A 9,715-nucleotide genomic window follows, 5' to 3' on the forward strand; every position below is an offset into this window, starting at 1 on the left:
AACTCACTTATATAAATAATCACCGTTAAATTCGGTAAAACATCACTTCAAATATAAACCTTATCTACTGTTAAGGTAAATATATATTTGCTATAAGTGATGAACGAGGAAATTATAACGTCAAATAAAACATAATATGCTAACAATGCAATCGTCAACTTCCGTACAATTCAAATAAGCTCCGAAGGTTGGAGTTTAGAAATTGTACCTATACGAACAATGGTACTGTCATGAATGACATAAGATTAAATTAAGTACCTATTATGCTCAGTATAGCAAGTTGGTCCATAGTGTAAAGCCATTTTGCTTGATTTTTTCCCAACATTTTAAAATAAAATTCGAGACAAATAATTCTCTGTCACTCACAAAATTTATTATAAAAAATGGCAGCTGGCGGATAAATGTTATAATGATATAATAAAATGATTTGATTTGAATATCAGAATTAAATAACTAGTTCTACTTTACAATAGTCTATTCAATAATTTTAGACGGTCTTGAAACTCGGGAAAAAACCTAAAACAAAACTACGCAGTATACGCGTATACCTAATATCTAGAGTACACCACTAGAGTTAAGGCGAGAAATTCGTTTAGAGCAATCACGCGTGATTGTGTTGCAATGTTCGTTGAAGAGAGCATTGTTATTTAGTTAGCATATTGACATTTGTAAGCATATTACAGAAACGGAAATAACTTGAAACAAGTCGGAAACCGTGGGCAAGACGATCGACAACAATATACTTTGACCAAATTGAAGGAAGATTTGAGATCACAAGGAGGTCAAAGAAAAAGCTATGCTATAAGGACAGAATGGTATTTATAATACCAATAAAATCTATTTGAAAGGACAACCATCATCATTTAGTAGCAGTAGAGCTTCTTATGTAAGAGTTCGTCCAGATAAGTAATGTCATCATATCTATTTCTGTCGCCACTACTGCGTTCTGGTTTTAAAGGGTATGGGTGCTAGAGAAATAACAGGCCTTGTGCCAGACGTATGAAACGTCTGTGACACGGTGCAATTTTTGTTTTTTTTTTATGTACGGGTATTAAGATGTAGGACAATGCAATCTGGTGGGAATTCTTATTTGAATAAGAAAAGAAGAATAAGAAAGTATTTATTGGAACGCTACAAAACAAAAATATTTAAAAATATATACAAAAAGAAGCTAACATCTGAAGCAACAAACTGACAATACATTTTGAAATACTGTCACTTGTGTGGCTTAACAGGCTGTAACCACGTTGTGATGTTTCAAAAGACCCTAATAATGTAGCAGTAGAGCTCCTTGTGAAAGAGTTCGTCCAGGGAAGTAATGCCACCTTACCTATTTCTGCCGCCACGCAGTAATGTATAACTACGTTCCGGTTTCGAAGGGTAAGAAGTGCTGGTGACATCACACCCACATGAGACTTGTCGTTTAACGGTGACGGGCGCAGTGGCAGTGCCCCTCAGATTATTGCGATTGAAAAGTCTGAGTGGCACTGCACCGTTATGAATAGGCGTGTCACTTACTACCAGGCGCATGACTCGTTCGTCCCCTAGGTATCATGTGTATAATTTTGTGACCATAACGACAGGTCGATGAGCTCGTAAAAATTGGCTTCCCATGACATCAGTTTCAGTAGAAATGCTATCTCTTAATTAATATTCCTGTCTAGCCGTCGGACAGTACTTGGTTATTAATATGCCTGATCACGCCGATCGGGCGCCATTTTGATTTTCAATATGGCGCATGGTTTAGAAATGGCATTCATTGGTTGAGTTTACTTTTGTTTAGATTTATGTTGGATTGAAAAACGTTAGAGATATTTCCAATTGTTTTTTTAATTGACAGGATTTTTTTTATTGTTAGATTTTGTAATGCTTAATAAATACAGAAAATCTATTTTTAAGCTGTAATATCTTTATATTAGGCTTTATTTAGGCTTTTTTTTGAGCTAATTTCTTTAAATTAGCTCAAAAAAAAGCCTAAAATACTGGTAGACATTTAGTTAGTTTCGACATCGCATTAGGTGCTAATATTATAATGTATAACATTACTATGAATAATGTACAATTTAGATTCCCTTCTTAATTCTTATTTGAATACAATAATAGCTTTATTTACATGTGTTTTACGTGTATTGTATTGGATTAAGTTGTATTGAAATTAATTTATCTTATCTTATCTTGTTTATCTTAAATATTACTTATCTAATAATAAAGATTGACAAGAGTTGCACTACCACTATCAAATTCATAACATTTTATTGTAGTAGTAGGTTGAACACCGCCGTAAAGTTGCCAGCATATGGGTATTCTATAGACTCTAAAAATATGTATCACGGAGAGTGTGAGATGGAATTGCATGATATCATCCCGATCCCTTTTCTCTTTCATAGGTAGGTTTTTCACGTAGGTTTGGGTTTCACTTGTATGTTGTGGATATTCCAAGGATTCTCATGTAGCGCTTCGCTTTCCAATTTATATGGCGAACGATGAAGGAGTGGAACTCCCTGCTTGTAGCCTTATGCCCTGAACGCTATAACTTGGGCCTTTTCAAGGCGAGAGTGAGTAGGATTATTTACTTAGATGCGGCTGGATTCGAACCGGCGCCTTCAAGCAATCCATGGTAGACGCTCTCCCAACAAAGCTACGGAACAAACCACCATACCTTACAGATTTTTCTATGTGCTTGTTGCAGACCGTTGTTTTTGGGTTTTAACGAGTTTTTGCCGTAGCGCCATCTGTGAGGTAGATATTTCTTCACTCAGCCAGGTACTTTTACAGCTACCAGCAGCTGACGAGAGATGTCGCTTTGTCATGTTGTTTCATGTAGCTTGTATTATTTTTTACGACTTTCATGCAATAAAAGCAGTTTTCACACGTGAGTCTATTATATTTTATTATGAATTGTTGATTACACTTAAGTGACATAAGGAAAGCCAGTTGACTTAAGTGAGGTGAACAAATAAATGTTAAACAACATTAGTTACCTACGTTCCGATCCCAAAGAAATTTACTAAAGCACTTGTGTTATGGAAATCACGAAAGCCCTTGGCCACTTATATCTCAGATCTGAGCGATTTAAAGCTCTTTATAGACAGGCGTGTTGCTTACCATCAGACGCACGACGTGTTCGTCCTGTCACTTGATATTATAAAAAAAACTACGATGGTACTATGAAAATTCAGACCCGACACAATGTGCAAATGACAGTTTTTCTACATTGAATTTATTAGCAGGTCCTTAGTAACGATATGATCTTAAAAATTCATATATCTTTTAAAATCTTAACCATAAACAAGTTATTTTCCAGGGAACCCTAAACCTCTAATTAGAAGGCACATTTAAATGCTAAATTGCCAGCGACCGGAGTCACGTAACTCAAAGCATGTGCTATTAGGAAGTTGTTGGATATTCAGACAGGCTTTTCTACAGGAGGCTTTTATGTGGCACGTCTCTAAGTGCATTATATTACAGTCTAACGGTATTCGCTAATACGCAAGCAATGCATGGACTTTGTGAAATTCTTATTATATTCAGTTGTGCACTTTTAATGTTGACGGACGACGTGGTTGTACTATTGATGTATTTCTAAGAAATGACAGTCGCAACAGTGATCAGTTGTTGTGGCAATAAACTTATAAATTTAATTAGTAAGTGTATGTCTTCAACTTATCATTAAAATTTGTTGAAGTTGACGCGGTATAGGCGAAAAAAGTTTCACCTTAAGAATCTATACAACCTCAAATGGCTTTGGTTGATTCAGCATAACAGTGAAAGTGTGGAAGCAACCACTTTGGAAAAAATATATAGTAAAATTAAGGATATACACTGATTAGTCTCTCTCTCATCTGAGCGTTGTCCCGGTTGCATCCTCAGCAGTGATGCTGCGGAGCCCGGGGTCCGCTTTCCTGCTTTTTCTCCTCCACTTTGCACGGTCTTCGGCATCCTTGGTGGTGAGACCATTGGCACGCATATCACCCTTGGCGACGTCAAGCCAGCACTTCTTGGGTCTGCCCTTTCTACCGGGGCCCGGCAGAGGTGGCATAGTCAGACATGTGGCCGTACCAACGTAGGCGGCTTTCTTGCAGTTTACTGCAATGTCACGGACGTGAAGGCTGCCGCGGATGCGGGAGGAGAGACTGATTAGTATACGTTATAAAAACAAGATCACAAAAATTTTCATGATAGAAAAAAAGACACAATCGCAACAAGGCCCTTCACACGCAGTATTTTTTTGTATACTATCAAGTGACGGGACAAACAAGTCGTGCGCCTGATGGTAAGCTACGCTCCTGTCCATAACAGTTGCGGTGCCACTCAGAGCTCTAAATTGCAAAGATCTGAGGGGCACTACCACTGAGTCCTTCAACTTGAGACATAAGTTGACAAATCCCATGTGCTTGTAATTTCACCAGCACCCTTACCCTTCAAAACCGGAACACAGTAATGCTAACATTACTGCTTGGCGGCAGAAATAGGTGCGGTGGCAGTACTACCCTGAACGAACTCTTTAACAAGTTCTAATGCTACTGATTAATATAATATGTATATATAGTATTTTGAGTTATACTCTGTGAAGTGATTGTAAATGTTTTGTTTCTGTTTGTATTTGTGCTTAATAAACGTGTTATCTATCTATCTTTATAATAATAATAACGCACACACTCAACATAGCCCCGCACTAGGGAAGCCCTGTGTCGCGGGTGCCATGGACATACACATAGACAACCACAAATTACACCCAAACTCACGAGGGAAATAAATGTAGGCCATGCAAATATTTCTCCCGGCCCGGGAATCGAACCTGGGGCCTCTGCGTGGCAGTCCGGCATGGTAACCGTTCGGCCACGGAGGCAGTTAATCTATATACCTATATAATCGTATCTATATACCTATACGGGTTGGTACAAGTTTATTTCTTATAAACTTCCAACAGCAATGGCCTATTTTACCATGTCAGGCTTTAACATCCACGCACATTCAAATTCACAGCCTCACTAAAGATACTCCATACAAATCCCAACACATTCAAAACAATTTATTTGCAGATACGACATTATACACTACAATGATGCTAACTCTAAATTATGGACTTAAGACCCTGGCCTAGGCGTTTGCGGTCAACGGCCCAATGATCATAACACTTAGTGCGTCTCCAGACTTACGAAACGTCTGCGACACGGTGCGACTTTTGTTTTTTTTAACAAACTTCAAAAAGATATGTTTTTTTACTTTTTTTTGTATGTATGTTACGCGATAACTCCGGCGATATTTGTAAACCGATTTTGATGATTCTTTTTTGTTGGAAGGAGGGTACCTCCATAGTGGTCCCATTTAATTTTGAAGAAAATCACCCACCTCTAAGGATAACTGTTCACGCATGAAGACTCATTTTTAAAAATAGCGCCTAAATTTTATTATAAGGAGCAATTATTTTAATGGCTGATTTTGCTATACTCCAATTCAAGTTTTTCTCTCCATATCTCTGGATTTTTTTAAGTACCAGTATTAAGATATAGGACAATGCAATATGTTAAGAATTATTATTTGAATATAATAAAAAAGCATTTATTGGAACGGCACAAAACAAAAAAGAATTAATATAAATACAAAAAATGAAGCTAACATCTGAAACAACAAACTGACAATACAATTTGAAATACTGTCACTTGTGTGGTTTTATAGAATAGGCTACGGCCACGCTGTGACTTATCAATAGACCCTAATTATGTAGCAGTAGAGCATCTTATGAAAGAGTAGTGCCATCTTACCTATTTCTGCCACCAAGCAGTAATGTCAGCATTACTGCGTTCCGGTTTGGATGGGCAAGAGTGCTGGTGAAATTACAGGCACATGAGACTTGTCAATGAATGTCTCGGGATGTCGGGCGCAGCGGAAGCTGTTCGTCCCGTCACTTGATATTATAAAAAAAAATTAAAACCTTATAAGCTCTAAACCATAGAGAAAGACCTCAAACTTACAACTCTTTCCTATTTAAGTGTAATTGGAATTTCAAATTGATACATTAAGTTGTCTATTTTCCTAATTTAAATAAATATTTTATTAGATTCTAATTTTGATACACTGTTAAACAAATGTTAGCAAGTAACAACACAACAAAACACATATCACAGACAATGGTGCAAGAAAAAGCAGCATGTTGCGTGTTGAACTTGTTCGTACCGCCACTTAGTATTTAGTATAAAAAAAATATAAATAACCTCTTCGTTTCATCGATTTTGGATAGATATTTTCATTCAATGATTTGAAATTTGTCATGAGCTTTTCGGCAGTGGGTCGTATAAAAGGGTCGATCATAATTTATATCCCAATGCGATATATAAGGGCTCGTTAAACGAGTGACGCTGTCGCCAGAAAGCAAATCATGTAAAATAAAATTTTCTGGCGGACAAAAAAGCCGTTGAGTCGCAAATATAAGGATGTATGTTCTTGAAATTCATACTCAACCCATACATAACCGCCTATGGTATCTATAGTATTTATTCAGTCGAGGCAGCTTAAAATATTGTAGCCCCCTGTATGCCCTTAGAGGTAATCCGTACATGTAAATTATGAACATTACACTGAGTTAACGCAAGCGCAGTAGGGCTGTGAATCGTAACGTGTAAGTTTAAGGTTTTTAATTGTCTTCGAGTTCTTTTTTTTTTACTTTCTATGATACTCAGTAACGAACATGTCGTGCGCCTGGCGGAAAGCACACGCCTGGTCACAGATGTAGCCGTGCCCCTCAGAGCTTTAAATCGCTGCTACTGCACCTGTCACCTGAGACATAAGTTGACAAGTCCCATGTGCCTGTAATTTCACCAGCACCCTTACCCTTCAAAACCGGAACACAGTAATGCTGACATTACTGCTTAGCGGCAGAAATAGGTAAGGTGGCAGTACTTCCAAGTTCACAAAGAGCTCTGCTTTTCCCGTTTTCCAAAAGTTGATTTTTTTCAATTAATGACAGATTTTTTTTCCCCTGTATCGCGAGTGCCATGGACACATACATAAACAACCACAAATTACAAACTCACTAGAGAAATAAATGTATGCCATATATATTTCTTCCGATCTGGAATTTAATCCGTTCGGCCACAGAGGCAGCTGTATTGTAACGTGCGGTATTTACATGATTCCTTAAAACCCCAGTGATTACGATGAATGGACTTCAACTGAAATAATAACTTTTTTTATGAAAAAACCGATCCTCACTAAGTTTCAACGTTTTATTGAAATCGAAAAACGAAAAGTGCGCGAAACTGGGTTCATCCACTAGTTTGCCACCCTTAGAGGAATATTTTCTTCAAATTTAAGTGGAACTAATAAGGTACAGGGTCGGGAGCGCGTGATGCTCACTTAAGACTTAAATCTAACTCTATGCCGCTTACGTTAAAAACGGTCTAAAGTACAAAGTGTCAAGCTTGATGTGCTCTTGACTGTACCCTCTTTAGAACAAAACCGAACGATCAAAATCGGCTCACAAATGCCGAACTAATTGCGTAACATATACACAAAATAAAACAGTCGAATTGAGAACCATACTCCTTAAAAACAGGAAATTTATAAAATGCATACATTTACTGTTTCTATTGGGCTATCGTAATTCAAACGCGCAATAAAGAATATTTCATAAACTCATTCATGCAGTCAACTTGTGTAATATTAAGTATTGACCTTAGAGTTCAAAATAACTAGAACTGATTTATTTAATACTATAAACTAGGAAACGGGTTTACGAGCAAACTAAAACGTAATTACTAACCTCAAACCGAGTTGGATGTAAAAAATAATTAGTGAAACAACGGTAAAAGTACACTCAGCCACTGATTAAGCTATAGAAATTATCAGTTTTTTAAGTTGCGAATTTGGACACCTTGTGAATGACTTAATGCACAATTTTTCAACGAACTTTTTTTTTTTATAATATCAAATGACGGGACAGTAAGCCACACGCCTGTCCATAACAGTTGCAGTGCCATTCAGAGTTTTAAATCGCAAAGATCTGCGGGGCACTGCCGGGCCTAATTTCACCAGCACCTTTATTACCCTTCAAAACTGGAATGCCAAGTTCGTTTCTGTTGCCAAGCAGTATTGTGAGCATTTCTGCTTGGCAACAGAAATAGGTAAGGCGACAGAACTTTCATAAGAGTCAACCTGGACCAACCCTTTCACAAGAAGCCCTACAGCTAACCTAACCTAACGAAATAAAAATGAAACAAAGAAAATATATAATAATATAAAATAAATATTCATAGATTTCTCACAGATGGTGGTAGGGCAAAAAAAGTTCTTTAGAAAACCACAAACAATGATCTGCAATAAGCACATACAAAAACTCGTTGTATCTGCTGGTTCGTTCCGTAGCTTAGTTGGGAGAGCATCGGCCTGGTATGCTGAAGACGCTGGTTCAAATCCAGCCGGTTCGAATGAATTTTTCTCTGTGTTCGACCTTTAATAATTACTAATAATAATAACGCGCACTCACTCCTAGCCCCGCACTAGGGAAACCCTGTATCGCGGGTGCCATGGACGCATACATAGGCAAACATAAATTACAGCCAAACTCGCGAGAGAAATAAATGTTGGTCATATAAATATTTCCCCCGGCCCGGTAATCGAACCGTTCGACTATGTAGGCAGTTTTATTACACTATTGTAACAAACTAGTGGAGCAATTTCCCAAAAAATAAATTTAATATCATGGTAGCAAATCATTATCAATGTTCATATTAGAATCAATGAAAATATATGAAAAAAAAAAATTGTTTCATTTCCAATAAAAACAAATATTGCGCATGCACAATGCAGAAATGTGACATAAGAAAAACATAAATATAACAGTTTCGCTTGGGTAGAGTATCGATGTAACGCCCAGTTAATGCGAATCGCAGCATTATTATCCAGTGACTAAGACACTGAGAATGTAAAAGACTTTGTTGACAACCCTGAATATTTGCGCACAGAGTCATGCCTAGCGATGAGACGCTTAAAGTGAAAAATGCGCATTTCTAGATACGACAAATTGCATCGCACCCTTAACGATCTTTTAATTCGACGCCATATTGTACAACAATGTTGTTTTTAAAAATTTTTTTTTATATCTTATTAGTAAATATTGTTAAATTATGATGTTTTGCGTCAGACTTGTATAGTGTGAAATCTAAATCTACGGCCCGATGATTCGTATACCTTATTAATAAATATTGTTATATTATGATAAGCTCCAAGAGAATGGACTGAGGTGGCACGGACACGTGAGAGGGAGACCCTGCATTGGAAATGCCATAATGAATTTGAAGATCCCTTTGTTCAGAAAACGAGGAAGACTAAAGATGGAGCGGACAGGACAGATCATATCGCCAAACATCTAAGGAAGAATTTCGTAGTAGAGCTCCTCGTGAAAGAGTTCACAGAGGGAAGTACGCCACAAGCAGTAATGTGAAGGGTAAGGGTGCTGGTGAAATTACAGGCACATGAGACTTGTCTACTTTGTTTCATGGTGATGGGCGTAGTAGCAGTGCCCCTCAGATCTTTATGATTTAAAGCTTCGAGCAGCACTGCCACTCTTATGGACAGGCCTGTCACGTACCATAAGGCGTACAACTTAGACAGTGTAACAGACGTAAGTATCGTCACTTGGTATTATAAAACAAGAGGTACGGAGACAGTTACTTTCCTAGAGGAACTCGTTCACAAAGACATCTATTGATGCAAA

At 37.5% G+C, this 9,715-nt stretch overlaps 1 non-coding gene across 1 annotated transcript; it reads left to right on the forward strand.

The window, feature by feature from the left end:
• Positions 1 to 8,354: 8,354 nt before the first annotated feature.
• Positions 8,355 to 8,426, forward strand: Trnat-ggu. The gene has a single exon. It is a non-coding gene; the product is annotated as a tRNA-Thr (tRNA).
• The last annotated feature ends 1,289 nt before the right edge of the window (positions 8,427 to 9,715 follow it).

The sequence above is a fragment of the Hyposmocoma kahamanoa genome, unplaced genomic scaffold (assembly GCF_003589595.1).
Source record: "Hyposmocoma kahamanoa isolate Upper Pololo Valley unplaced genomic scaffold, ASM358959v1 210, whole genome shotgun sequence".
Lineage (NCBI taxonomy): Eukaryota > Metazoa > Arthropoda > Insecta > Lepidoptera > Cosmopterigidae > Hyposmocoma > Hyposmocoma kahamanoa.